A 24,339-nucleotide genomic window follows, 5' to 3' on the forward strand; every position below is an offset into this window, starting at 1 on the left:
ATGCACACACACAGGTGCACACACACGTACACACACACACAGCTGAAACACAGTACAGCCGAAAAGTTTAATATTTGTGAGCCTTTTATCTGACAGGCCATTGGTGTCATATACAACATTAGTAGCAGAAAATATACACTGAGGCTAATAGTTTGTATTCTAAGTTGCAAGCTGTAGATACTCAGCTCTATGAATCAAGGCTTTTCATGAATGAAAAGGCTATGTTTGTGTATGGTTGGTTAAAATAACAACCCATGAGAAAATTCCTAATTCTAGGTTTGCAGAGTGGGCCTATTTATTGCTAATTACCTACTTCGTTGTGGGTGCCTATAATACAATTCTCAGGGTATATTGGGCAAATTTGGGCAAAGTGTAGTTTTTAATAAAATAATTATTTAAGTAAACATATTCCTGCAAGTTTCCCATAATGCCCCTTTTTGTGAAATGAGTTTCATAAGTTAGGACTTGACATCTTTCCTCATGACCAGGATTTTGACGTGGAGCTTCTATTCCGGGACTCTGGAAACACAAGGGGGAATGTTTTCATTTGAGAAGAGAAATCTAGACACTAAGGAAGCAGAGATGTTTGGCAGTATCCCTCCCTCTCGCCCCCCGCCCCAACCAATGCACATTCGGAGGAAGATGGCTGCCAGTTCTGGAAACGCACTGTCTTTCCGTTGGGACGAGTCCACATGGAACTTCCCCACTGTTCTGGAATAAGTATGTGGCCTGAAAGAAATTCCATGCACAGATGGGTATCAAGAGGCCTGGAGACGCCCAGCTCAGCCACCCACTGCCAGCCTTTGAGAAAGTCATTCACTCCCTCTCCAGCCTCAGTTTCCCTGCTTGTAAAGTAGGGGTGACCCTACAGCCTCTGAGCCACTTGTCTTCTCCGTGCACCGGGTTGGCAGGACTTCTGTAGGTAGGGCTGCCTGTCAGGGGCCCGCTGCCGCCCTGGCTGCCTCTGAGCGCCCTGTTCACTCAGACCTTTCTGGAAGCCTGGTACAAAAGAACTCGACTTTCCACCGAAATTGCCCGTGGAACTATGGTGACGTTTCCTTGGAAAGCCCACGTGGTGTTGAGCAAGCAGCCTGCTCTGCGCAGCTGCCGACAGTCCAAACTCCTAAGGCACTGGGTCTGCAACTGATTTACAGGGGAGCACCCAGAAGGGGTGGCTGGGGGGTGTGCAGGGGGGTGGCGGAGAGAGGGCTGGCAGATTCTCAGGTCCAGAGCCTGGCTGGAAAAGTTAATGGGCCATCTCTGTGAGGGGGACAAAGCTGGCCAGGCTTGCCTCCCCCCCCCCTCTGGAATGCCGTGTTTATTTACAGCTCTGTGAATCCCTGTTTCTCTTGGGAAGTCACTTCTCCCAGGGCCGGGGAGGTGGCAGGATGTCTACAAAGAAGACTCCCTTCCCCACCCCCAGCAGTTAGAGCTTTTAGACACCAGGGGTTGGCAGCAGGAGATGCCTTGGGAGAAGAGGAGGAGAGGGCCTGCAGGTGACCTTGGGGACTCCAGAGTGGCCAGCCTGGATTTGCACCCTGGATTCACACCCTCTCCTTCCCCCTGTGGAGTTACATTTGGAGTCTGGAAAGAAGGTGGGGACTTAAAAGTGAAAGTGACCAAGCAAAAGCAGCGGGATTTCCCTCTCCCTGCCCCCACCCCACCCCAGCAAACAACCCCAGGATGACGCCAGGAGCAGAGGTGCGAGGGCTCTTAGGTTAGTAGGTGGTGTGAGCCAGACTCGGTGGTTTAACCATCTGGCGTCTTTCTATTCGAGGCTGCGATGGTGGCTCTGGGCCCACCTCATATTCAGTGCTTCTCGTCGCTTCCTCCAGAGACTTGGTGCCAGAACTCACTTTCCAGCTCTACCGTCCCCTCCACGGGGAAGCCTTCCCTGGAGAGGTCTCTGCCACCTGGCCCCCTGGACCAGGATTTCTGTAGTCAGCGCTGCTGACATTGGGGGTCAGGCGGCGGTGTGTGGCAGGGACTGTGCTGGGCCTGTTGTGGGGGTGGAGAACATTCGTGGTCCTCTTCCATCAGCCGCCCCAGCACCTTGCCCCAGGTGCCTCCCCATGTGTCCTTGCTCCCTCCCCCTCCCCCTCCGCTGTTAACCATGTGGCCAAACCACATTCCCTGTCCTGTTTCCCTCACAACCAACCCTCTTCTTCCCTATCTCCTGTGATCTTCTTTTTCCCTCATGATCCTACCAGTGCTCAGCCCAGTGGCACATTCTAACCACCTGACAAGGCTTAAACATCCCCCCACCGGGCCCCACCCCATGGAATCCATCAGAATCTTGGGAGAGATTCTTCTAAAACTTCTGGCTTGGTCTTCTGGTCCGTGTGGGCAAAGGAACAGTTTGCTCTGTCCCTCTGGCAGGTAAGCCCCACGTGAGGAAGGAGTGTGGCGGCCTTGACCACAGCTGTGGGTCCCGAGAATAACGCCCAGCGCGCAGGAGAACTCAGCACCGAGGTCCCGCAAGTGTGCAGTCGCGCCAGAGAACCCGTCATTGCTAGTAAGTGTTCTTTGTTCTTTCACTGTTATTGTTCATTCACTCAACAAACTCTCACCCAGTGCTTGCTATGTGCCAGGTGCGGTGGTACTACTCCCTCGGGGTGCCAAGCTGAGCAAAACTGAACCCCCATCTTCTAGGCGCCCCCAGGCTCCTAAGAAGCTCGTGGTTGCTCATAGGATGAGATCATTGCTAGACTGGTGGTGTGCGGAAAGCAGCGAGCACAGAACACGGAGCTCCTAAAAAGGCACGGGAAGGAGCCTCGTTTCTCTGAGCGGGTGTTTTACTTAGTTCTGACACTTGGGTAACATCACAGCTGCCTAGCCAGCTGGGGTCGTGGGAGGCCACCTAACTTCCAGGAGGAGCCACCTGCCTAAATGTGGCGCCATCGGGACCCAAACCCAAATCCAAACACCTTCCTCGGAGGCCCGTGTTCTTTCCAGTAGATGCTGTGATCCAGAGCCGAGATTAGAACACAGGACCTGGGTCCTCCTGTGGGCACGACCGCTGCTAGGTGCCCTCGGCCTGCAGGGAGGATGCACACTGTGCCCACCGCTAACCCGCCGTAGACCCTCCATCTCCTGCCCCTGAAGAGTTTTACCCGCAAAGCTCTTTCAGTCTGTGAAGCCAAGAATCAGACTGTCTTCGTTTGGGTTCCTCAGAAGGAGACCCCGAGACAAAGATGTAAGTGAGGAGGGTTTATTTGAGAAGTGTAGAGAGCCAGAAGGGAGCCTAGGAAAGGGTGGGGGGGGACACAGAGCACCTGCCAGCAAGTTCCCACGGTGGGCACCTGGGGCCCACAGCTCACGGGGGAGCTTCTGGGCCAGCAGAGACCACACGGCCCACCTGAGGGGTGCAACAGGCATGGGACTCCCCAGGGCCCGCAGGCACTGCTCTGGGCTGCCCCGTAAGGGGCTGTCCTCGCCCTGCCTTGAGGCCTGTCACTCAGGAAGCAGAGCGGCCCGGAAACCATAGAGCCCCCAAGCAAGGAAACACAGGCTACGGCAGTTAGAATTCCCTGAGGCTCAAGTGCACAGAAGGGGGCATGGAGTGCGGTGGGGCACGGGCAGCATCTGCTCAGACCCAAAGGAGCACTTCTCAGATATCACTAATTTTCTTTCAGTTGTCAGTCTCATTTTTTGAGCACCTGTTGTATACAGAGCTGCGGGCTGGGTTTGAAGGTTTGAAATAGACATTCTGTCCCGGAGGGGCTGTTGGTCACAGACAGGTGGCCCGAGCGCTGTGTGTGTAAGCCTCACCCCTGCCAACACCACCATGAGAAAGGCCCAGCTCCTCAGCTCAGCACTCAGGGCACCCCTGCGGGCAGGATGCTGCCCCCTCTCATTATTCCTTACCCCTGGAGCGCTCTGTTCCGGTAGTTTTGAACTCCTTGCAGCTCTTGGAGAAGCGTCTTCTCTTTCTCTTCTCCCTCGGGACCTCTATACATGCTAGCCCCTCTTCTTTGTTCCCAGAACAAAGAAGTCAGGTTAATATCTTCTCCTCCGGGAAGCCATCCCTGACTAACACTCCAATCCAGGTGCCCTTGGCTGCTGTCAGGGTCACGATTCTTATTCCTATCGGAGGAGTCGTCTTACAAGATTGTCATCACATCTTCTCTGTATGCCTTGGGGAAGCCGTGGATGCATGTGTCCTTTTCACTTGTTGTTAAACTAGGCCTGGGTGTGAAAGCTTCCTAATTGTGGGGCTGGGGCTGGATTTTAAGCCTCTGTTTTCCAGTCCTTAGAAATGGGCACAATAAAGCTTTCCTCACAAGAGTGTTGGAAGCATTAGAGAAATTCATGAAAACTGCCTAGAACATGGTACATACAGGTATCAGAGTAAGGGCCTGGACAGAAGGTGGAGTAGTGAGGGAGTTAGTGGATGGACCGTTCACAGGTGAATGGGGGAGCCCTGGGCTAGCAACAGCTGAAGAGCCCAAAAGAGCAAGAGGAGGGGTGGGCCCTGGAACTGGAGAGGGGTTGTCTTATGTGATGATAAGGAGTAAGAACCAACCTTGACTGTGCGCCTACTATGGCCACTGTTCTAAATCATTTAAGCTGCATTTATGGGGTATTCCTAATTGTCCCATTTGGCAGATAGGAAAGCTGAAGCACAGAAAGATTCATTTTCTCTGCATCTCGAAGTTGGGGTGGGACCTTGCTGGCCTTTGACCATCTGATCTGTGCGGCTGGTGAGTGGGAGTCGTTGCTTCTAATGCTATTACTGTCGCTGTGGTTGGGCCCTAAAGTATGAGGCAACATGGGCTCCTAGGTGGGCTAGACATTTTCCAGCTGACTTATTAGCTACAAATTGTAGCCATTGCACCTGGGCCCTAAATGGGCATATTTATTGAGTAATGAAATTGAAAATCTCATCCCGTTAAGCTTCTGGTAATGTAGGAAATGGTTCATTCCTAAGAGTTTTAATACTCATGCATATTTGTTGACTCTGTGAATTCTTTTTGACATTTATTCAGGATTTCCAGGCTGTATGGGAAGGAAAGCAAAACACCATCGTTGATGTTGTAGGTGGAAATAGAAAAATAGGGTTTTCCATTCAGATTGAAATGTTAGGCACGTGCAGGTGGCCTTTGGATTTAGATAGAGAGTTTAACACTCCTGGCTGAGGCCACCCACCCTGGAAACCTCCAGCCGACACCTGCCCAGCAGGCACCCCACAGTCAAGGTAGGGGTCATGGTACAGACACACAGGGCTTCAGGCTGACCATGCAAGGTTCCGGAGTAATCGATAGTGTTGGGCTTTCACGTGCCAGGCCTTGTCTGAAGATGTTAACACAGGTTAATCATCCAATTCCCATAACTACCTTCTAGGGTGGGGTCTAGTATTAGCTCCATTTTGCAGATGAGGAAACTGAGGCACCAGGAAATGAAGTAATTTGCCCAGAGTCACCCAGGTGATAAGTGGAAGACCGCTAACTGAAGTCCAGAGCCTGACTCAGGATCCCTTCTCTGAACTGCGGTGTTACTGCCTGTCTAAGGTCCTCTTATTTTACAAGGGAGGCTCAGAGAGGTACAGTGCCTTGTCCAAAGTCACCCAGCCTTGTTAGCAAGAGAGTTCAAAAGGGTCTTAATGACTGTGAACCATCCTGTCACCTTGGACAGCTCACTTAACCCTTTTTTCAGCTTTCTTACTTATCTGTTAAACGGGGTTACTACTTATACCTTTAAATACTTTAAAAAGATTAATAAGCATTTCTGCCCCGACTCGTTTTAGACATGAGGACCACAGGGCACCTCAGGTAAACTTCAGGGTGCGAGAGTAGGTTTCTGATAAATAGAAGTAGCACTGGCCCCGGTCAGCAGAGTTCAAAGCTCACGTGTTAACCCACACAGTTCATCATTCCTAACCCGTAATCCTCAGCACACCCTTCCACGCTGACAGCTGAAGAATCTGTTAGCCAGGGTATGGAAGCTGGTGAGGGCACTTCCTAAGATTTGAACACGACTAGTCTGCTTTGGAGCTCCTAACCAACAGCTATATTATTTTTTAATTATTTTATTTTTGAGAGAGAGAGAGAGGGAGAGAGCACAGGGCGAGCAGGGGAGAGGGGCAGAGGGAGAGAGAGAGAAGGGAACCCAGCGGGCTTGATCCCACAGCCCTGGCATCATCACCTGATCGGACACCAAGAGTTAGTTGGACGCTCAACGGACAGAGCTACCCAGGTGCCCCCACCAGCAGCAGCTATGTTATTCACAAATGTTGTCGATGTTACATTTTGGACGCCACACACACATTTTCTCAAGCCCTAGCTACAGCCACAAAATAAAGGGAAATCCTTTCTTTATAAAACCTGAATCTGGAAAGAACTGGTCATTTTTTTGGAACATCCTGACAGAGATGATGGCAAATGCCCTTTGTGCCACCTTCCAGGACGAGCTTGAGGAAGCTGTGAGAGGGACATTAGGGCCTCGGAGACCTGCCTTCTGAAGTCCTGTTGGCAGTCCTATTGCAACAGAAAGTGCAGAGATGGCTGACGTGGCTGGAGGAGGCAGAACCCAAAGAAACTAGAAAGAAGAGCTGAAAGCAAATCTCCCAGGGCAAAGAGAGCTCATTTATGCGTGATCCCATGGTGCTACTTAGTTATGTCTGCCGTAGTGAGTGATTTTAGACAACAGGCAACCTCACAAGCCGTCGGGGGCCTATGTGCCTGATGTGACCTGAGCCACATCCTTTACTAGGTAAGCTCCAGGCAGGTTGGCTGCGGGGTGTGAAGTTTAAGAGCAGGACCGAGGGGCACCTGGGTGGCTCAGTCAGTTAAGCATCTGACTTCGGCTCAGGTCATGATCTCACAGTTTGTGAGTTCAAGTTCCCCGTCGGGCTCTGTGCTGACAGCTCAGAGCCTGGAGCCTGCTTTGGATTCTGTGTCTCCCTCTCTCTCTGCTCCTCCACTGCTCGCTCGCTCTCAAAAATAAATAAACATTAAAAAAAAAAGCCGGACCCCGAGTGAGGCAGACCTGAATCTGAATCGTGACTCCACGCTTTTCCAGCTGTGTGACCCGAGGCTACAATATGCCACCATTTCATCATCTGTAAAGAGAGGTAATCACTCTGTCTACATAATCCAACATTTGTGCAGATTAGAGGAAATCCTATACTTCGAGAAGTGGCTGCCAAAAGAACTAGAAACAGAAAGAGTTAGCCTGTGGGGAGTGTGTTGGAGGGGGTTAGTTTTCATCATAAGCTGGTGGTTTTCATTATAAGCCTCTGTAGTATTTCATTTCTTAATTATGAGCATGTATTTCTCTGCTAAAAATAGTTTTAAGGCACTTTATGAAGGGCACCTGGGTGGCTCAGTCGATTAAGCATCCAACTCTTGATTTCTGCTCTGGTCATGATCTCAGTATCATGAGATTGAGCCCCGTGTTGGGCTCTGTGCTGAGAGCATGAAGCCTGCTTGGGATTCTCTCTCTCTCTCTCTCTCTCTTTCTCTCTCTCTCTCTCTCTCTCTCCCTGCCTCTCCCCTGCTCACTTTCTCTCTCTCCCCCAAAATAAATAAGTAAACTTAAAAAAGATAAAGCATTTTACAAGATCATGTAAAGCTAGCACTTTGTGCAATGCTTGGCAGATAGTAAAAGTTTAATAAATGCAGGCTGTTCATTTCTGGATTCCTAGACAACTTGCCGTCACTATTTCCTGAACGCTTCAGGAAGGCATTCCAGGCTGCTGTTTGAGCGGAGAGCAGCCTTGTGCTCCAGAATTACAATGGGCAAGTGGTTTGGACAGATCTTTGCTTGCCGAATGAACCATTTTGCTTCCTGATCCTAATGCCATCTCCCCTCCCTGCCACCGGCATGCTGGAGAAGGCATTCAGTGGCCCGCTACAGGTCTCCCCAAGCCCTGGAGGCAGCTAGTGATGGGCTCACCTTCCTTAAATCTCCAGGCTCCCTGGAGTGTTTGGCCAGGGCTGTGAGAGGGAAGAACAGGGGTCAGTAGAGTCGAGCATGGGCTCACCAAGATCACAGTGAACTGGATTTGCTTTATTTTTTCGAAAATGGCTTTTGAGCTGGTAGACAAGGAAAATGCCCCAAGTCAGGCATCTCTGGTTTTCATCAAGGCATTTGAGAAAGCCACTCATGAGTTCTTTGGGAACATGATGGAGAAATGTTGGATGGTGCCATTGGATAAGTTTGCAGGTTAAATGGCAGCGCCAAAGTGTATCGACAGATCTGAGTAAAATTGTCCGGACTGAGGTTCCTGGTGGTGAGCCTGGCTCTCTGGGCTCATCTATTCTGACCTCAGTGCTAGCCCTACAAGCCATCCAGCGCGTTGCCTTTGGAACTCACACTGCTTCTTCCAAGCTACAGTCATACATGAAGATGCTTCACTTCTGAACACCTCAGTTTCCTCGCCTGTAAAATGGGGGATAGTGACACCTGCCTAATTGGTTTGTTAGAGGGACAAGGCAAGGTGAATGCATAGGGCCATGCCTGAGACCTTGCAGACCTTCAGCCAGTGGTTACTTGCATTTCACGGTGTTTGAAAGAGCACAAAGCTGGGAGCAGTAGTGAGTTTGTTGGATGGTAGACACAGCCGTTTAGAGGATCTCAAGGAGAATGAGCTGAATCTAGTGACTTACAGCACCAGGTCCCACAGGAACAGGGGACAGAACGCTGAGGCACACAGATTCTGGGTGGGAAAAGCTCTATGGGCTGTGGTACAGGGAGGACCAGCAGCGTGAAGAGAGATTTTTTAGCAGCATTGGCAACAGAGTGTGTCCAGAGGGAGCCGCTAACAGCACCTCTCTCCTGGGTCACGAGCTTCCTTACAGAATTGTGCTCAGTGGTTTGCAGTATTGTGTGCAAAGTGGGACATCCTCAGACCACTGTGCGGAAGAAGAGTGACTAGGATTGAAGACAGTCTGGAAACAGGGCACATAAGGCTTCACTTATTAAAATTTGGAATATTTAGTCAGTTTTAGGGGCCAGTAAATGGCACAGTGCTGTTGCTTGACCAGGTTCAAGACCCATCAAGAGAGACACAAGAGGGGCACCTCAATGGCTCAGCCAGCTAAGCATCTGACTCTTGATTAAATAAACTTAAAAAAAATAAAAGACCCAAGAGTCACAGAGGTAGAGATCAATATATCCACCTTGGGGGTGCCTTAGTGGCTCAGTCAGTTGAGTGACCAACTTCGGCTCAGGTCATGATCTCATGGTTCGTGGGTTTGAGCCCTAAGTCAGGCACTGTGCTGACAGCTAGCTAAGAGCCTGGAGCCTGCTTGGGATTCTGTGTCTCCGTCTCTCTCTGCCCCTCCCCCGCTAGGGCTCTGTCTTTCTGTCTCAAAAATAAGTCAACATTTTTTACGGTCTACTTTGTTCCTTACAGAGCCAGGCTAGCGAGCATGGCTCACGTACATCTGCTGGCCAGAAGGTCTTTCTAACGCCCTGTCCTGCACTGCACACCATAATGACCCCAAGCAAGGAGGGGACTGTGCGCCTGCAGAGCAAACTCACTCACTTAGAGCCATTGCTGCTCTCTGATGGCGGAGTCACAACAGGCAAAGAACTTGCATCTGTGATGTTTGCAGGTTAACTTCATTGAGTCAAGAAATGGACCCGTGACTCATCTGCCAACCAGGCGCTTTACTCCACTTCCAGGTGCATGTGGGCGAGGGAGATGGAAACAGGTGCAGGGTGACTGAGTAAGGATCCTTCCTCATGGAGGGAAGGCAGGGGAGGAGTAAGAATCTCCCTTCACTTTTAGGAAGGCAGCCCCAAATTCAGTAAACACCTTCTTGCTATACAAAGTGCTCTTCATTCATTCATTCAGTGAATCATCAAATAGTTACTGATTACCTGTATGTGCCAGGGAGCCTTCTAGGCTTTGGGAGAACAGAATCGAAAGAGAATCTTGCCCTCATGGAGCATACGTCTTTGGCCTGGGAGGAGACAGACAATGAAGGGTCATCATCCTAAGCAAGGAAATCATGTGCTGTGTGAGAAAGCAATAGTAGTAATCATCCAATATTTGAACATGGGGTAGAAGTAAATGAGACTGTTTATGGAAATGCATTCCAGGCAGAGGAGCAAAGCTGGGGCAAAGGCCCTGTGGCAGCAGTGTGCTTGGGGAGTGGGACAAAAGCCAGGAGGCCAGTGTGTGTAACAGAAGTGAAAGGAGGGCCGTGGGCCAGGAGACCCAGGAACTGGATGGCCCAGAGCCTTGTGGGCCTTGCTCAGGACTCTCGTCCATCTTCACGTGGGATGCATGGTTTGGTTCGCACTACATGATGTGGTGTTATAGGATAGTTATTCCTATTATCCTTTTTCACAGATGAATAAACTGAGATTCACAGCCAAGAGTCCTCTGTATTTTACAACTGAGAAAATTAATACCCAGAGAGAAGGAGTGACTTGCTCAAGGACACAGGTGGGCAAAATGGCTCTGGCCTAGGACTTGGGTCCTTCTGATTCTCAGTCCAGAGCCTTTTCCCCTACACATCTGCCCTGGAAATGAACTTCCCTTGTAGTAGGTGACCCTGGGCCTCTCTTGCAGACTCAGATAGATATAGATCATGGAGTTCTTAACACTGGGTTTTGCTGCCAGATCTTCTATGTGGACTATAGCATTTCCTTCCTAGTAAGGGGGTTGGTGTGGAAAAGCTGTTAAACATTCATGTTAAAAACACGGATAAGAGAAAGGCCAGTGACTGTAATACGGCCATTGCAGCCAGGGGCTAATTGCCTCCTGTGTACCTGGTCCTCCTGTGAGCTTTGGACGGGTATTTATGCATACATTTCTCACTAACACCTTAACGGTAGGTATTGTTGTTACCCTCATGGTCTAGATGAGGAACTGAAGCATAGACAGATAATTCGCCCGACATCTCACCATAAGTAAAGAGCTGAGCGGTACTTAGAGTTCAGGAAGTCTGAGTTCAGAGTCTGCTCTTAACCCCTCTGCTCACACTGATGGACCAGGTCCAAAGGTTACACCAGCTGCAGGATTTGGGTCACCAAAAGCACATGTCCATTTCCTGTGGGCAACTGGGGTATAGATCTGAGCCATCTTTCACTTTCCCACATTCTTACCTCAAAGATGACCCTATCTCAAAGCTTCCCTTCAGACACACGGACTTTCAGAGCCTAATTGGCAAGATGACTTTCAGACACCTCCCTAGGAAAGAAGTCTCACCTTCCCTCTGTGACTGAAAGCATGACTGTTTCTGCTTGGAGTTATTCTGGGAGAGAAAAAAGCCATCCCCATGGATTGCAAACAATCCTCAGTATATGCTGATCTGTTAATAACGATCATGAGCATTTATGTGATGCTTACACTTTCCAACCGGCTGTCACACTCAGTCATTTTATCAGTCAGTCCCATGAGGGTTCTAGGTTGTCACCATTTTATAGATGAGGAAGCTGTGATGCATTGAGGGAAGGTTAAGTGATTTGCTTAGTCACACTAGTGATGAGTAGAGAGAGACTTGTGCTCAAGTCCATATCGAAAGTTCTAGCTACCACTCTTGGCTGGCTGAACAGCCACACTCAAATATAGCCACTAAGCCTGCACATTTCCCCCACTGTCCTAGAGTAGAGCGCTCCTATGAAACCTGCTGTGAGTGAGCTAAATGGCATAAAGCGAAGAAGCAATTAGGCAAATTTTTCAGCACTCCAAAGCCCCAGAAACAACCTCTCTTAGGCTTTTCTGATAGCTTAGGACACATCTTGCTAAATGATGCACAAAATAAGTCAAGATAAAGCACAGATGCTCAGAGACACAGGTCAAAGCTCCAAATGTTGATGCCAAGATGCTAAGTGTTGGTTCTGGGGAAGGAGCTTGTGGGGGGGTGGCTGCTGTCCCTGCTTGGGGTGCAGCTACGGCCACTTGCCCATTTGGGATGCAGCTATCTCTATAACAATTGCTGCAAAACTAATGCTGAAGACTATTTTCACTTTTTGCCTTTTTTTCCAGAGACAGTCCTCTTTGGATTTCTTTATGTTAGCAAAACCAGGTACTAATGTAGAGCTCTCAGAAAAGTGAAGTGGCATAGCACAAACTTTCAAAAAGGGGAAAGCTATATTCCCGAATCATGTGAGCCCTTCAGCTCATCTTTTCTCCTGAAGACAAGCATAAAGAGCCATGGCAGATTCCTGTGGGTATTTACTTAGACTCGAAAGACATTGGAGAAACCAGTTTCTAGGATTGAATCTCCACTAAAAAAGATTGTTTTTATTCCCTAGGATTTGGCTGGCTGTGTCTGTTTTACTAAATTCGGTTGCTACGGATTGACACCCATTGGCCACGTTTTGGAGTTTGTGTTGATATTACTGTTGTGAAAAAGCGCATATTGGTCCCTCCCATCTATATGCCTGCGACTAATTTTTTTTCCCTCTCTTCCATTTCATGCAACTTTTGCTTACAGTCTTCTTGGCATAATTGACACATTGGCTCGGGCCTCCAAGACTGCCAACTTGGAGCCTTGGATCCGTTAAATCAGTTATGACAGATGTGATTATTTACAAGAAAATAGAAGTCACTATAATTAGCCCTTCTAAGGAGTACATTTGGGTGGAGAATGCGAAAGCACGAGTCTGATCTGGCATGGTGTGTTTGGCTTTGAGCCTCATGCAGGTTCTTCTCTGCTCTGTGAAAGAAGGTGCTGGGATGTCTGACACCCTCTGGAGACGCTGCCATGTATCAATTCTCATGACAGAGCTACTGGGAGATGGAAAGGAGAGGTGGTGGAGTGAGCATTCGATTTGGCCCCAGAAGTAGTTTCAGTTCTCAGCTCAGCCTCTTGTCCTTTCATCAGTATCTTTCTTTGCAGTCATACAATGGGGATCAAAAAAAGAATCCCCATCTCACCAGAGCGTTGAGAGAATTAAAAGTGATGAAGACAGGGGTCTGGCATGCACAAGGCTCCTACCCCTCTTGAGCATAAACTTCAGTCTCCTTGAGCCTCACCTTTCTCATTGGAAAATATAAGTGAAAACCATCTCATACAGTGGATGTGAGAGTTGGAGGAAATGAAGTATATGAAAGGGGCTTCATGACCATTTCTTGCTATTTCATGCTTCCACCTTCCTGTTTTTTAAACCCATAATAGTTTGGGGGCATCTGGGTGGCTAAGTCAGGTAACCGACCATCTCTTGATTTTGGTTCAGGTCAGGATCTCGCTGTTTATGAGTTTAAGCACCCCATCGGGCTCTCTGCTAACAGTGCGGAGCCTGCTTGGGATCCTCTTTCTCCCTCTTCCTCTGCCCTACTTCCCTCTCTGTCTCTCAAAATAACAAATTTTACAAAAATCCATAATAGTTTTGATACATTGCATGTGTCATGGGCCAGGCACCTTAGTAAGCAGGGTCAGCTTCTCTGTTAGGCATGTAGGCATAGTGCCTGGTGCTCATGATACTTGGAGGGCCTCAGAAAATGTTTGCTTTTAATTTCCCTTAAAATTAGAAGAGAAAAATGAATATAATAATGAATCAAAAATCAAATATAGAATAAGAAACAATAATAAGCATCATGATTTATCTGACCTGGGTTGTATTCATCTTTATACCTATGTAATGTTAAAAACCCATTTTTTTCTGTTCTTTATTCCTATTATCATTATTATTATTTTAATGCAGGAAGGAACCCATAAAGGCAAAAATGTGTAGGGCTCACAAAAGTCATAATGTAGCCTTGATTGTAGACTCTTCACAAATGTTAGTCCAGTCATTCTCAGGAAGGTGTTTTAAATTCTCGTTTTACAGATGAGGAAATGGAAGCTTCAGGAGGTTAAGAAACTTATCCAAAGCCACATGGCTAGTAAGGGACTGTATTAGGTTGGGCTAGCAGTGGTAATCCCCAAATTTTAATAGCATAACACTTTAGGAATTTATTTCCTGCGGACACGATTCAGTGTGGTTGTTTGGCAGGTCGTCTTCCCCGTGGTGATTGGGAACCCAGGCTTGTTCCCTCTGAGGCTCCATCTCCAGTTCTGGGAGTGCTCCAGGGTCAGCTGCTGGAAAAAGAACCATGGGTGGGAGGTTTTCCGGGGCCAGGCCTGGAATTGCCCCACATCACTTCCGCTTTCAATCCATTGGCCAGAATGCAGTCACATGACCAATCTGAGTGCAAGGAAGACTGGGAAATGGAGTCCAGCTGCATGCTTGGCAGAAAAAGAACGTGGATAATGGGGAGCCCTCTCAATCCCCTGACACGGTGACAGTGCTGGGTGCCAGCCCACATCTTTAGTACACAAAGTCCATGCTCTTTCCACTCTGCTTAGCTGATTCTTGTCACAAAGCCCCTGTATGGGCCCTTTCTCCTGCCAGGCTTGCCCATTTACTGTGGCCAGCACCAGACCTTCGCTGGCTCCGTCCCCCTGGCCGTGGTGGGCGCTGGGAGGAGAGACACGTTGGGAGAGAGAATCGCTCTCAGGCTGGCTTCAAAAGACTGTGGCAGGGTACTGTGTTCTTTGTGTCTCCCTGTACCCAGCCCAGTAGTGCTTCTGGGCACGTGCTGGAGCCAGGGAATACCTCCAGTGTGTGAGAAAAGGAGGCTGCACAGAGGGTTTCAGAGAGCAGGAGAAAAGAGGCCCGAGCTGGAGCCTTGGCTGGACCATGGGCCTTGGGCAAGGCATCAGCGGCGAGGGGGTGGCAGCAGGTGAGCTTGCAGCACTAAAATGCCACAATCCTGGTATTGCTCGTTATTTGCCAAAACTGAATCGTGTGACCTGCCCTTGAGCTGTTAACGTGTGTTGCCTTTGAACCTCCATGTTCATAAAGGACAAAACTGCTGGAGCCAGCTGGAGGCCAGATGCCCTGTGGACGTTTCTGTAATTGTTGGACAAGCCCAGTGGCCCTGGCGATGTTCCAGCAGTGCTGGTGTTGGTGGGCACCCAGGTCCTGCCGGATCCGGCCAACACCGTCTTTTAGGAGACCCCTGAGTTGAATCGGAAGAACTCCTCCTGCAGGAAGCCCTCAGTGGTCCCTACCTGCTCGGAACTCAAGGCACTTGTTGCCATTCCACCTTAAGGGCCTGCACCGCCTCATAACACTTGGCAGTTGGCACCCAGCTCTTCTCCCATTCCCTGTTAGTCTCGCGCACAGGCGCAACATCCCGCTTAAAAATGTGTCTTGCAACGAGACTTGGCATCCAGGACGCGCCCTGGGAAGAATTTGTTTTTGTTTTAATGCCGAGGACGTTTGCATGAAAACAGGATCTTTGTTGCTTAGGAATTGATCAACTCCTGCTGCTCCTTCTCTCTGCTGAAGTGCCAGCCCTATATTTGTCACAGGCAAGCAAGTAACGGGGCAGCTGGGACCTCCACAGATAGAGGGTCCTGGCCATTCGGGGAGGGACACCCAAAGAGAATCCAGAATCCTTCCGACGCTGAAAAGAGCTCGCAGGTGAGAGGTGCCCTTGGCCGAAGCACTGCCTCCTGAGTGAAGATTTTCTGTGAGTCTAGTTTGTCCTCGATGCTCAGGAGAGAGGAGAAGGAGCAATAGTTTAGGAAGCGTGCTACATCTGCAAGGATTAAAAAAGAACCAGGACGACGCAGGCGCGAGCGATAGGAACCAGTACCTAGAGCAGAGAGGTGCGGGGGAGTGAGGAGCTGGACAGACGTGGGGTCCGCTACCTACCCACAGGGTAGGCGTGGACATGCTGCTTCACCCTTCTGCACGCCAGTTTTCCTCACCTACAAAGAACACCCCTCTCTTGAGCGTATTATGCAGATTAAAGGAGATGCTATATGTTAAGTGGGTGGCATAGTAAGCACTCAATAAAACCAGGCTGCTGTTACTGATATTAATAATAACAATTCATAATAATACCAGATGCCCTCTGTCCTAAGGAAGAGAGATCCAGATGGCCACAGAAGGCTATTTAGAGAAAGAACTTGAACTTGATTTGACACAGCTGTGTCCACCGCAGACCATTCTTGAGGAGGCTGGAGAAACAGTCCAAGAAATCGAAGTAAAATCGCCCACGTGCATGCGGAGGAGGGTTTCTAGGCCTCTTGCTCTGTGGGGCCCCCCGCCCGTTTGTGACCCTGGCCTGGCCTGACAGGGACAGAGATGAGACATACCTGTCAGGCCCTTCCTCTTGCCTCAGTGCTTGGCTTCTGGAGGGCAGGGGGGCATTGGTGCCCAAATGCCCACGAGACGCCGGACACCTTTCTCTCTCTGTGCCTTTAATATATGCTAATCAAAGCTGAGAGCCTGCAGAAACTATCTTCTTGGCAAAGCGCTGCTCCCTTGCCGCGGCCTGCCCGCCCTCGCGGGGCTTCCCCTCCCTGCTGCCTACCCAAGGGTGTCCCTGAATCCCGCTTTTGGAGCCCTCAGGGCTGGCAGGACTGCCATGGACCTCAGTCACATCTCGATGGAAACAATTGAAAACCACTTGGCAAAAAAGAAGGAGTGACCTAATGTTTCGTAGCAAGAATACATTTTTCCTCGCCATTCTTATTCAAGCCCTGGAGGGAAAGCCGGCTGCGCTCCAGCTCCTTCAGGCTGGGACCTCAGGGTTTCTTACTCCTTTCTCCCCGCTCTGTGACCACTCCCAGGGGCAGGGGGGAGGCCAGGCTCGCTGGCTGGCTGTGGCCCCCACGGCCACCGAGGAGCAGATGGGGCCTTCCCTTCCTGACTGGCCAGGCGGCCTCGGTCCCCTCAGAGGCCTGTGGGAGGCCCATATATGGAGCCTGGGGACTGTGGGCTCTGGCAGGCCGCCTGGAAAAAATGGCCGTGTTCTGAGGGCCAACGCCGCCGAATTATAAATAGCACCGCCTCCCTCCCCTTCCAGCTTGCTGTGTCTGTCACCGAGCATTCACAGTGTAAGTTGGAGAGGACCCGACAGGACAAGGGGGCAGGCGGTGGGGAGGAGGGGGAGAACCCAGGTCCTACAGGACTTTTAGCTGCTGTCTTGTCGATAAAGAGAACTGTCACCAGACCATGGGGCTGAGAGTGGACACATTTGAGATAGCAGAGTGACTACTGATTTAATGCATTTTTATAAGCCAAATAAGTATTGGGGGGAAACTAAGGGAATGTTTAGCTACAGAAGATGGTTTTAGAGGAGGTTTCAGAGCCTTTAAAAAATAATAATAATAATCAATTGCCTCAATATATGTAAGCTTTCTCTCTGGCTCCAAAAGGTCCGCTGTTGTGGCCTCCGAATCAGCACCCACACTTCGGACAGGTGCCCACAAAGGCCCATCCCGGAAGTCTTCTCCCAGATGATTTCTCAGTGGGTTTTGGTGTCTCCCTGGCATAGAGGAAGCAGGGGCACTCACCCCTTCTCCACCGATGTCTGCACATCTTTTTGCTCAACCGCATCGAGGGTGATAGATGGAGGAGGTGTGAGAAAATAGAGAAACAAATGAGTGTGCAGCTCTGGCTGTAGAAGGCCACCCGGCCGTTCATAGTGATCAGAGATGTTCCAGCAAATTCTGAACTCTGGAGGAGGGGTGGGCCGCTACTGCAAGGACCCGAAGCCCTCGGCTGTGCCTGTGGCCGTGCTGGGGGCTCCTGGGGACCAATGGCCAGGGCTCCTGATTTGCTGTCCAGCCCTCCACAGTCGGGTCTTGGGGGCTCCGCTGAGGATGATGGGACTCAGGCGCCTGGGATGGGTTGAGGGCCAGCAGCCCCCCACCCCTACCCCATACAGGGGTCAGTGCCTCCTCTGTGAGAGAATGGGCAGAGCTAACAGTGGTCACCTGTGTCCTTTGTTCTAGTGCTGTGGCCTTTGGGTCCATATCAAAGATTAGGAAGTGGGCTTACTGATTGGCTTCTCTCCTACCTTTATAATCCCCATTTCATGCGTGCCCCAGAGCTACCTGTGAAATCAGACATATTGAAAGAAAGCTTAAAGAGGAGCAGACAAACCTTTGTGTCTTTTGGACACTTGTCAACGGAAGATCTGCGGACCCCACAGAATTCAGGCAACCAGTCGGCATGAGGAGTGAGTGGGTGGACATTGGAACTTGCCCTGGTGTTAGATTTGGAAGGCCTGTCCCAGGGAGTGCCTCGGGAGCCCTAGGTGAGGGAGGTGCCTCAGAGGAGAGAGACAAAGGGCTTCCAGACCCTTGGCCCCTTTCAAACAAAGCAGCTCCACCGTTACCTGCTTTAGGTATTAGCGGCATCATTTGAAAAGGGACCTCGTATCTTAAAACGTGTGGAAACCAACATTGTGGCTCACTCTGTCATTTCAGTGCTAAGTAAAGGGAAGAGAAGGGGATTTTTCTGAGGTCACAGCCCAAGGTCAAGACCTCTGCGTGGCCAGCTGCTGCATGATCGTGACTCTTGTCTTATGAAGGGAAATCTCAGAGAGCTGGGACAGGGAGGGAACCATAGTGAGCATGGCGCATCTTATCACCTGTCTTCCTTCGGTAACTGGACCTGGGGAGATGACAGGATTTGTTCAAGGGACCGTGAGTGGCAGGACCTGGGACTCAAAGCCACTGCAGGTGCTCACAAAAGAGGCATGATGTGCTGTTAAGAACCCCAAATGGTGGTATCTGATCCGATCAAGATAGCTTCCCAGAGGAAGTGACACTGAGCCGAGATGAAAAAGATGACAGGTGACAAGAAGGTGATGAGGGGCAGGGGGATTATCCAAGCAGAGGGACCACATGGGGGCTCAGGCAGGCAGCCCAGGGAAGCAGAGGCTCCGGAAAGGCGGCGGCTTCAGCGGGAAGACCTCCCATCTGTCTGTGTTCGCCTCCCGCCTAGGGAAGGAGGAAGGTGAGCGGCATTGCCACCTGCCAGGCGGGCCACGTTCTGAGGGCTTTCTGAGCGGTCCTCTGGCAGGCCCCGAGCCCAGCTCCCCACGCACGGAGCCTGCTCCCCAGAGAGGCCTTTCTGCCGGAGTCCAGGCAGGCCGGCATGCTGCAGGCTTGCGGCAGCAGGACTTGAATACATAATGTGCCTCCTCCGATTGGAGCTGTGAGAAAGTCCAGACGGCATTCTCTAGACAGGAAAGGACTTTGCAGGGACGGGGGGGGGGGGGGGGGGGGGGGGGGGTATTCGCACTGAAACTCCCCGTGGCTTCCCGGAGAGAATATTGGTCTTTTCCTCAGGGTGTGCACTATGCGTGAGGATAGGCCCTGTTCAGGGCCCACATCGTGTTTCTGGTCCCGGGGTGCACCGTTTATTCCTTAATCAGAACTGAAGGGGGACGTGGGTGAAGATCCCTGGAAACGTGGATGTTGATCGTTGTCACCCAGTTACACTTTAAAACATAAATACACGTTCTTTGCAACATAACATCCTAGAAAAAGGATGGCTGCTCTTATATTCTCTCTGGGGGGACCTAGCATGTGCTAGTGCCGTCCGTCTAATCATGGGCTTACCTTCTGCGGGCTGCCCACCAGATGGAGGGGAAGCGCAGGACAGCTCAGGTTACCAACTAGAAGTCAGAAGAGACTTCCCAGTCACACCCACTGCCTTTTTTCTTTTAAGTAGGCTCCATACCCAGCATGGGGATTGAACTCACAACCCCATGATCCCAAGATGAAGAGTCGCATGCTGTACTAACGGAGCCAGTGGGGCCCCCTTCTCCTGCTTTCTCATGTGCATTTGGAGGGGAGACTCCTACACAGAATGTCTTACTTTGCCTTCATGAGATTCCTAGTGTCCATCCTGATGTGGTAGCCTCAGTCCTGTGAGTGTGCAGACGCCGCTTTCATGCTTTACTTGTCTCTGGGCCAGTGTTTCTCAAGGTGTGTCCCAAGGAGCAGGAGTCCTGCATGATGCTTTATGACAAAAGGGTCGCATCACCATGTTAGTTCGGGAAATGCTGTATACTGTTTCATCTTGCCTGTTAATTCTCTGTTCAGACACCTACACCAGATATTTTCCCAGACTACCATTACCACCGCCATCAACACCTATGCCCGAACCTGCTCTATTTCTCAGAGTTCTCTTATTTTTTCTTAAGTTTGTTTCTTTATTTTGAGAAAGAGATAGCACCAGTAAGGGAGGGGCAGAGAGAGAGGGGGAGAGAGGATCCCAAGCAGGCTCCACACTGTCAGTGCAGAGCCCAATACAGGGCTCAAACCCATAAGGCTATGAGATCTCGACCTGAACTGAAACCAAGAGTTGGACGCTCAACTGCCTGAGCCGCCCAGGGGCTCCCTCCCAGTCCGTTTATATCCTGATTTGATATTTATCTGTTGAGTTCTGTATCGTCTGTCTCCTCCACACTAACAGTGCTCCACACACCAGGACGTTGCCTGTTTTATTCAGTACATATCCCTTGTGTCTAGAACACTGCCTGGTTCAATAAAATAATGTGTCACTGGACAGTGAACGCATGAACCAATTAATGTATTCAAACACTCAAGACTCTTCCATATAGAATTCTGTTTAATTTCATTTAGCTCCATATTTTTTTTCATACTTTTTCCTCCTTTTCTTTAAATGCCTAGCTCAGCTCATCATGTAGGCTCAAGTCAAACTTGACTCTGGGAGGCCAGCTCTGCCCATTCTACTGAGAGAAGCAGGCCTCCTTGTCCCACACTGTGTCATCACCAGGTTTCATTTTCTTCGTGGTATAATGACCAGCGGAAACTGGCCTGTTCGTTGGTTCTCTCCTAGCGAGGAGTGTGTTAGGTTGCGTCTCTGATCTGGGCTCTGTGAGAGCAGGGAGGTCACCTGTCCCCTCTGCACCGACTCCCAAGGGTTCAGAGCAGTGCCTGGTAAGTGCTGGATAATGATTTGCTGCACGAACAGCCCTCATTTCTGACTCACCCTTGTCAACAGCCCATAGAATTTGAATTCCACCAAACACGGTCTGGGACAGGCTGTTTTCTGTCAACCCTCACAATTGCTAGTCATTACTTTACGGTGGCTTCTCCTCTCCTTCATAAAGCCGCCAAGTGTCAGAACCAGAAGGGACATCAGAGAGCATCTACACCCATGCTCTTCATTTATTGTTGTTGTTGTTGTTTTTTTAAGTAAGCTCCATGCCCAACGTGGGGCTTGAACTCATGACCCTGAGACCAAGAGTCGAGTGCTCTACAGACTGAGCCGGCCATCCCCCACCCTCACCAGTGCTCTCAGAGGGAGAAATAGATAAATGGCGGCTTTGAGAGGACAAGTGCTGCCGGTTCAGGACTGGTCCCCCAGGACTCCTGTGTCCTACTTGGGTTACCCTCCCGTGTCCATATTCCAGGGCTGCCGTACCAAACACCACAAGCTTGGTGGAGGTCACAAGTCTGACATGGGTCTCACAGGGCTAAAATCAAGGAACTGTCCAGGCTGTTCCTTCAGGAGGCTCTAGGGGAGAATCTGTTTCCCTCACTTTTCCAGCTTCTAAAACTGCCTGTATTCTTTGGCTTATGGCCCCTTCCTTCATCTTCAGAGCCAGCAATGGCCCGTTGGGTCTTTCTAAAACTGCATCACTTTGACTCCCTCTTTCACCTCTGAGGACCTTCATGATTCCACTGGGCCCATCCAGATACACGGGGACAGTCTCCCCATCTCTGCGGCCGTAACCACGTCTGCAAAGCCCCTCTTGCCATGTAAGATGACAGATTCACAGGCACTGGGGATTGGGATGGGGTCACCTTTGCGGGCGTTTTTCTGTCTGCTCCCCTCTCATCACACCATCTGCCCCTTGGTACACCCTCAGGCAAACGCACATTCTCTTCCCCACCAGGGTGCCCAGCGCTTTCCGCATCTGTTCAGCACATCACTTTATAGCTCATTCAGTGTCAGGCTGCCTGGCCAGGCCGTGACTTCCTCATGTGCAGGGCAGTCATCTCTGGATCCAGCCAGTAGTTAGCACATTCCTGGCACTTAGGAAGCACGTAGGAAGTGCCGTTGCCTCGGCTGTGATGGACATGACCCAGCTCTGTCTACTGCAGCAGCCCCCTGCCTCCATTCAGTGAACTGAAGCCCTCCCCCCACCCCCGACAGGATCTGCTGTTTGAGTTTTGCCATGGGATCAGTCCACAGAGAGAACAAGAGAGAGCCCAGCCCCAGACACGTCTTTGGTCTTATGGCATATTAGAGTATGGAAAAATATGTGAACTGATTACAGAAATGATGGCTCTGTAAACTCTTTAAATCAGCAAGTTTACTCTTGACATCCAAAATACCCTGTGATAGAATTGAGTTGTGAGTTTAGCACAAGGTTCATATTTAAAATACTTTAAAATTTTATTTTATTTTATTTTATTTGAAAGAGAGCGAGAGAGCAAGCAGGAGAGAGGGACAGAGGAAGAGAGAGAATTCCAAGCAAGATCCACACTCAGCACCGAGCCCAGAGCACCAAGCCCAGCACAGGGCTCAATCCCACAACTCCAGGATCATGACCTGAGCTGGAGCCGAGAGTCAGATGCTCAACCAGCTGAGCCACCCAAGTACCCTATATTTAAAATATTTGGGGGGCACTTGAATGGCTCAGTTGTTTGAGCATCCAACTTTGGCTCAGTTACAATCTCACGGTTTGTGAGTTCTAGCCCTGTGTCGGGCTCTGTGCTGACAGCTCAGAGCCTGGAGCCTGCTTCGGATTCTGTCTCCCTCTCTCTCTGCCCCTCCCCCACTTGCACTGTCTGTCTCTCTCTTTCTCTCAAAAATAAATAATTACTAAAAAAAGAAAAATTTTTAAAAATATAAAATAACTTTAATTCAGGGTATTGTACAGATCTTAGAGTCCCTAATTCAGACAGCCTCATACAGTTGTGTCTCACATGGACTGTGTGAAAAGTTTCAATTTATGCCCTTTTTCGAGTGAGAGGCCTGATCGGAGAAGCCTTTCTGTTCATGCCCCCAGGCCTCCAGACCTGTGAGAGGTTACACTTGCAATAAAGGCTAAAGGAAAAACCCTGATTTTGAAGCATCTTTGATGGCTTTTAGAAAGAAAACAGGATCCAAAAAAAAAATCATGAACAGTTGAAAATAATTTGTATGTTTCTGTGGTTTTCTGTATGTTCTGTTTCACAATAAAATACATTTTAAAAGCCACAGACAACACTGAAAAAATGGGGTTCTGGGTCCACCAGGCAGCCAGTACATTTATTCCCTTTCTGAGCTATTGGAGGCTATTCTCCCCCCTCCCTCCAGCCCCCTGCCTCACCCTATAGCAGCCATGGCTTGGGCTGGTCCAGCCGTTCATTCATTTGCCGTGCCATCCACCAGGTCATTATGATGGCCCTCCTGTCCTGAATGTGTGGTGTACCCCCAGTGCCCTTGACGACACACAGTGTCCTCGGGAAAAACAGCCCAGACCCTGATGTCCAGTAGAAACCCAGATTCAAGTGTACCCTCGTCTGCTGCCTCTTCACCTCTCTCGGCCTCAGGTACCTCACTAGCAAATAAAGGGCCTGTCCTACGTTAGGCTTGCAAACTCAAGTGCACGGGAAAGTCAGGCAGGCAAAGGCAATGAGGGAGGCAAGCCAGACGTAAGGAATGGGGGATGTGGCAACTTTGACAAAATCAAAGAGCCCATGCCCAGTCTCAAAGGGACACTTGCCACTGAGAACCAACTGTTCTCAGGCAGGAGTATGGACTCAGGGATGCCAGAGAGCCCCTTTTTGTTTTTTCAAGGCAAGTTGGAAATCTTGATTTAAAAGAAAATGTTTATTTATTTATTTTGAGAGAGAGAACATGAGCAGGCAAGGGGCAGAGAGAGACAAAGAGAGAGAGAGAATTCCAAGCAGGCCACGTGCTGTCAGTGCAGAACCCAACACAGGGCTCGAACTCTCAAACCGTGAGATCGTGACCTAAACCGAAATCAAGTGTCAGATGATCAACTGACTGAGCCACCCAAGTGCCCTTGAAATATTGGTTTTTATAAGACATTTTTCAAAATGCTTAAAGCAACGTATAGGTCAAAGAAAACATGTCTGCGAGTCAAATCCAGCCCCAGCCATTTGTTTGCAAGCCTTGGTAGATTGCAACCCATTCTGATATGTGGGGATGCCGCCATGTGTGCCCTACTTTCCCTCATTACAACCAAGGCATATATATTGTCCCTGGAAGATAGTAGGTGCTCAATTAATGCTAGCCATCAAGGACTAGATCCACGTGTACTTCCAGGTACCCCCCCCCCCCACACACACCAGGACTAGCACAGGTATACAAGTGGTCCCCAGGAGTTTCTGCTTACTCGATATGCAAGAACAGCAACCTTTAATGATATCATGGGATCGGTTATGGAGTAGACTGACCTACAGCCTCTTGGAGCAGCCCTTGTGTGTGGTTTATGCTCTTCCTGATGTAGTTTATGCAGGTAAGAGAAATGGAGTCCTGTTGGGTTATGCCCTTCGTCAAAGGCTGCGGGGCAGCAGCCCCCTCTGAGTTCGTCTCTCAGCCTTTCCTTAGTCCCTCCTTCACTGTCCCCAACTCCCCAGGAGGAAGTAGCAGACAACT

At 49.9% G+C, this 24,339-nt stretch overlaps 1 protein-coding gene across 2 annotated transcripts in view; it reads left to right on the forward strand.

The window, feature by feature from the left end:
* The window catches only part of ZHX2 (zinc fingers and homeoboxes 2), a 161,044-nt gene that overhangs the window by 18,122 nt on the left and 118,583 nt on the right, over positions 1–24,339 (forward strand). Inside the window, exon 2 of one of the 2 annotated variants that reach the window (XM_029923154.1) lies at positions 2,380–2,515. The exons of the other annotated variant lie outside the window; for it this stretch is intronic. The gene's annotated coding sequence lies outside the window, so the exon portion shown is untranslated. The remainder of the gene's footprint in view (positions 1–2,379; positions 2,516–24,339) is intronic. 2 annotated transcript variants of the gene reach the window in all.

Source organism: Suricata suricatta, chromosome 15 (assembly GCF_006229205.1).
Source record: "Suricata suricatta isolate VVHF042 chromosome 15, meerkat_22Aug2017_6uvM2_HiC, whole genome shotgun sequence".
Classification (NCBI taxonomy): Eukaryota; Metazoa; Chordata; class Mammalia; order Carnivora; family Herpestidae; genus Suricata; species Suricata suricatta.